The 6,000-nt window shown below is 44.2% G+C and overlaps 1 protein-coding gene across 4 annotated transcripts in view; it reads right to left on the bottom strand.

Annotated features, from left to right (window-relative positions):
* LOC116882621 (sushi repeat-containing protein SRPX) overlaps positions 1-6,000 on the bottom strand; it is a 202,096-nt gene that overhangs the window by 164,314 nt on the left and 31,782 nt on the right. The window lies entirely within an intron of this gene.

Raw genomic sequence — 6,000 nt, forward strand, 5'->3', positions numbered from 1 at the left:
AAGTAGGGAAGTGTATATATTTAAAATCTCAGTTTCAAGGTTTCTTAGGACAAGAAGGGCTAACATGGAAGTTTACTTTTATACTACACTAGAACTCACAAAGGCAGAAGGAGAGAGCAGGAAGGCATTCAGTACAAAGACCTAAGTACTGCTTTCCAAGCTTTGCACCATCAATCATGGCCTAAGCAGCGTCACCTTACAGTCTTTCTGTAAAACAGGAAAGTGACACCAGCAATACCTACCTTGGAGAGTTTGTATCAAAATTAAAAAGATTATTTACAGAGAAAATAGCACAAGCAATGAGCATCTGCATATAAATATAAGTGATTTTAAGACTCCCTATTGTACACTGAGGGCCATCAAAAAAACAAAAACAAAAACAAAAACAAAAACCAAGATGCTTGGATACCGTTTTGCCATAATGTCCCAGATCTTACCACTACAAAATAGTTGATTTAAAAGTGTTCGCTTATTTGTTCTACCCTCTTGTGCAGCTCCCTTTACTCTCTGCCAGGAGATCCTGCAGCTAGACCAAGCAAGGGAAGAGGGAGCAGTCTAGGACGACAGGCAAGTGAGGGGCGCCTTGGCGGGACTGTGGGCAAGTGCTACCTCAGGTCCAAGTCATGTCCGGAAAACAGTTACAGTGTGAAGTTTCCCAGTATTTCAGTGCTGGCAATGGATTCAAACATTACCAAAATCACTCTGTAACCAAACAAAGTGAGTCTGCAAGCCAGATTATACCTAAGGGCTCCCAGGGTGACCTCCAAATTATTGCCTTCGAATGTCACTACTTTATAATCTCTAAACTTCTCCTATGTACCAATACCTTAGTTCATTCCTAATCTGGTATTTTTGCCACCAAATCTGTTCCAGTATGACTCTGATAAACAGGCCTGTGAAAGTGGCCATAATGCTGAGGATACAGAACTTCTTGCTGGTAGGCAGTTTTACTCTTTACAGGTGAGTTATTTTTAAATCTATTTTGATAAAAACATTAGGACACAGGGAAATCTGTTGTCCCATACCATCAGCCTTTCATCACGCTTCAACCATCGAGGGGCAGTACTGGACCCACATATGGTGTGCAGACTTTCACTCTATCCCATATTTAAGGGGTTTATCATTATTGTTACTCACTCCGCTCGCACAGATCTACCTCCATAAGCCAATGTGGGGTGGGGGGCTAGCAGCTATGCTGGATTTAAAAAGTCAGGTAGACAAAACTAAACCCATGCACATTTGTCAGTGACCTGGAGATGATGGAGGGTAGTTCTGCACCTGACTTGATGTGGTCAGAGGGGATAATTAGAGGGACATGGGCTACCATTTGATGAGGACCCCTAACATGTTTCATGTGTTAACTAATTTAACTATCCAAAGACCCCTCCCCTTTATAAAAAGAAATCAGTAAGACTCAGGTTAAAAAAGGAAAAGCATTTCCAGGTGTCCACACAGCTAATCCATGAAGGGCTGGGGTCTGACTCCAGGCTGACCGGGCGCCAGGGCCCAGGCTCTTTCCTGGCTCTGCTCACATAGGTGCAGACCGGAAGAGCTGCCCTCAGAGTTGTCCCCCACCCCCCACGCTGAGACCGAGAGCACTGCAGGCTCTTCCTGTTGATCAGCTCACTTCAACAACATCCTGTGCTTATGTGCCCTTGCATATAGTAGCAGCAAGTGCAAGTCTAAGGTGTTTTTCCTCAGGGCACCAGAGTCCCTGACTCTAAGGCGGCCTTCCTGCAACTCCCTCTTTGCTGGCAACGTGGGCTCTGGCCAGCCTTCGGCCAGGCCTCACCCAGCCCTCTCTGCAGCCCACCACCATGCCTTCCTGGGCTTGGGCAGCACCCCTCTTTTCTAGAAAGTGACCCAACCCTGCCCTCCTTCTCTGACTTCCCTTTCTCAACCTCCCCATTACCTATTGAGGTTTGCTCAAACTTTGTCTTCGGTTCTCTTCTTCTCGTACTATGAATGCTGCCTCTCACTCCACTCCATGGTTTCAAGGACCCATAAAAGCTGGTGATTCCCAGCCATCTCTCCTGAGCTCCAGCCCAGACAAGAATCTGTCTGCTGCACGGGTCCCGGATCAACAAGCGCCCAGCAGCCTCCTAAACCTGCCCCTACTCCTCCATTCTCACCCTTCCAGTGGCGCTCCTTCCACCTGTTCTTCACACAGAAACAAGCTTGGCCTTTCCCTCCCTCCAGGTGGCATCTCTTTACGAAGCCTTCCGATTCTATCCCTACAGCTCTCTTGGTAACAGGGGTCCCCGACTCTCTGTCCACACTGTCCTAGTCTCTGTCTGCTCTCCTCGAGCTGCCTCCTAACCCCTGGCTTGGGTCCCATTCCTCTCCAAACCACCTTGCATGCTGCTGCCAGACCATTACTAAAGCCCAAGTGTGATCACCTTACTCTTCCTGTTCAATGTCTTTCAGAAACACATAAGGCCCTCCGCCTCTCTATCCAGAACCAAAAGATACTCTAAGTTGCAATCACACTGAAACGGTCTCAGGGCTGCTGTCAACCGGGAAAGCCCTCTGGCCCTGCCTCAGCCGCCTGTGTGGCTAGCTTTGACTTCTCACGACTCAGTTGACATTTCCCTGTGGCTCCCTGGAAGCCCTTCCTTGGTCCTTCTCCGAGTGCCACTCCTGAAACGCTCTCTGGTATGTGTGAAGCTTCTGGTCAGCCTATATAAACAGCCGTGAGTTTCCTGAGATCAGGAGCTGTATCTCACTCTCGCCGTACTCAGGGCATAAAACCACCATCTTCTTAATTAAGGGACTTCATGAAGGAACGCCATGGATTTGTTTTCAGACCCTATTTTTATCTTTGGGTAGCCCTGGCTAAAAAGAACATGGGAGACCGGGGAGATCAGGTAACAAAAGGGCACTGTTAAGCCACAGTTAAAGGCAGGGTCACAGGAACTCTTTTGACCTGGTGTTCAAGTCATCTGCACCTACCTGATGTCCCTGACAGGTAAAAGGGCCACAGGAGGTTGAGTGTAAGCAGCACTCATTTCTTGAGCTCTCCCTGATTTGGGAAAGCTTCCATTCCCTTCTGGGTGCTTGGTACGTGCTTATTTGTTGAATGAAGAGTATGTACCAAATATTAACTTACAGGTCAGGTGCAATGGAAAGAACGAAGGAAGAAGGAAGAACAGCTCCTTCCGCTATGGTTGCATTTCATCTTGAATACACACGTGTATAGCAAGTTTACCTCTATAATGAAGTAACAGAAAATATTTCATTGCACTCACCTCAAGAGCTGTTTCTGTGGTACTCCTTTGTCGCTTACCAGAAAATAGTTTTCTGCCAGAGTCCTCATTTGAAACTAGAACTCAACGGATTCTACACACACACTGCACACGGGCCTCAGTAACAGCCAGTGAGAAACTACAATCAAAGCCCCATCAACCAGCAGATGGTGACAATAAAGAAGGAGCCAGTTACTCAGTTCTGTTTAACCAAGTGCTAATTTGCATCTCAAAACGAGGAGGCTCATGCTCTTGACCAGAACACTGTGCCTGCCAGAGAGCTACTGCTTCGAAAAGAGCACAGGGTACTTTCGTTGGCCAGGGAAATGTGAAGAAATGGGAAGGGAATGCTGTTTAAAAGTGGTTCTCTAGACCAGTTCTAATAATGAGATGGGCACACGTTCGGAACACCATTTCAGTACTGCTGGCTAGTTGAGGTCTCCCCTCTGACATTAGTAACCTGAGGGTAAGAGTTTCTTTTCTCCCTGAAGGCTTCTCCTTTATGAACTTAATTCTGTCACTCATCTCAGTTAATCATTTTAAGTCAGCTTTTTAAATAACCATGTTGGGCCCCAGCATTAACAACACAGAGCTGTACACGCTAAATCAAAGTACCAATTCCATTCCACTGACACTCACTGAATGTGGCAGAATTTGGTAGAACCCTGCAATGCCAAATTAGTGTGTTTGGTTAGTTAGGGGGAATAACCAGAGATCCCTGCAGCTAAAACAAAATCTACAGTTGCTCCTAAGAGTTTCTTCTCTTTGTATTCTAGTCCCCGCCCCCCCCATATTCTTTCTCATAGAGAATCAAATGTGCAAAGGATCCGGCAACACAAAATTCACAGGAAGTTTGCCATTGAGATCCTCCTTGCTCAAAGTATAAGAAATCCCTCATGCTCAAGATATGGAAGGGACTGGGGCAGGAAATCAGTTGAAAAGGGAGCTACGAATAAAGAACAATCAGACGATCTAGCTGTATGATAAATACTGAAAATTGCAAGGTTAGATGGAATATACGCGAATAGAAATCTAGCGTCTCTAAAATTCAATACCTAATGTTTCTCTTTCCACAAACAACTACTGACGGTATACATCTACATTTTATTTTACTTGAAACATTCTGAGAAGCAACAAACAGAATTACAGAGTAGTCAAAGGACACACTGAGGGTACATAATAGACACTGGGAATGAGGATTCCGATAGTACAGTTAAAGCTCAGAAGTTATAGTTTAGAAATACAGAATGACAGAAGACAAGAGACATTAGAACGCTTCGTAAGTTTTTAAGAGGAAAGAACAATATATAATTTATAGAAAACTCCTTTAATTTTAAAGTGCAATTTTTCTTCCTTAAACAGCTTTTGTGCAAATGACAAACACAATGGGAGTACATCAGCCCGTTAGAACAAAGGAATCGGGGTTAGGAGGGACTATAGTTCCATCATCTAATCCACCTCATTTTACACATGAGGAAACTCAACCCCAGTGAGGCACTCTGCCTGGCCAATAAGCACTTAGAAGTTTTACATGCTTCCTGAATATATGTTCAGGTTCACCTCTATTTCATGGGATACATTGCCATTGGCCCAGACAGGAACTAAAAGACATCACATTAAGATCTAAGCTCTGAATCTAGCTGACACTTGTAGATTGTTGCAAAAAGGGCACATAAAAGGTTTTTAAAAAAGAAGCACTTTTTAAAAAAATGTGAATTCTTCACTTCAGCTTTACAATACCATCCACCTTATAAAACTATTCTAAATAGTAGGCAAATTATAATCAGAGATCAAAAAGAATTCCTAAGAAATGCTTTTCTAGCCCTTTAGGATCTGTGCCATCTTTAAAGGGACCAGTTTATATGCATAAATGCAACATTCTTATACTATATTCCTATTTCCTAAATCTGTCTTTACTAGGGAATATATCATGTTAATTATCTGCTATGACCTTTTCATATTTCCTAGTGACAGATTTATAATTTGGGGGGAGAATATAACCAAATACTAAAGAGGAGCCAAATTTGCCAGTGCTTTGTGTTGTCTTTATCAGTCGTTACTGTACCACACATACAGTAACCATGACAAAAAAGCAATTTAATAAAACGTATTAAATGCCTATTACGTGTAAGATGCTCAAACTGTTGGCTGGTCAACAGTTTTAAATTTAAAGGTTGTTAAATTTAAAATTTAAATTTTTAAAAATCTAAAAAGTTTAACAAACTTTCCAACTTCAAATTTGTTACTTCAATTCTAAATAATGTGGTAATACATTATTCCAGAATTTTTTGGAACCCGGTGGCCCATTTTCTAAAAGTTGTTTTGACCGCACCGGCATTTTGAACCTCTGTACCTCGTGTTTTTTCCCTTCCCCCTCTGTGTTAGTGAGAAACGTTGGGGGGTGCGCCTTATCTTTGCTGTATCTCACACATCCTCTGACTTTGCTTGCTTTGTTGGACTCTTCTCCTTCCCCCAGCCTTCCCTGCTTTCCACTCTCTGCATCTCCTGTCTCCTCGTATTTCCCCTCTTCTTCCTCGGTATCCTCCTCTTCCCTCTCCCTCATTCCCCACTCTGCTTCTTCCCCCTCCCCTTCCTCCTCTCCTTCCTGGTCCCCCTCCTCTTCTTTCTTCTCCTCCTCTTCTTCCTCCTCTTCCCCCTCTCCTTCCCATTCCTCCTCTTCCTCCCCTACCTCCTCTTCCTCCTCCCCTGCTCCCCCCTCCTCTTCCTCCTCCCCTGCTCCCCCCTCTTCTTCCTC

Source organism: Lontra canadensis, unplaced genomic scaffold (assembly GCF_010015895.1).
Source record: "Lontra canadensis isolate GAN:19392208 unplaced genomic scaffold, GSC_riverotter_1.0 scaffold86, whole genome shotgun sequence".
NCBI classification, from domain to species: domain Eukaryota; kingdom Metazoa; phylum Chordata; class Mammalia; order Carnivora; family Mustelidae; genus Lontra; species Lontra canadensis.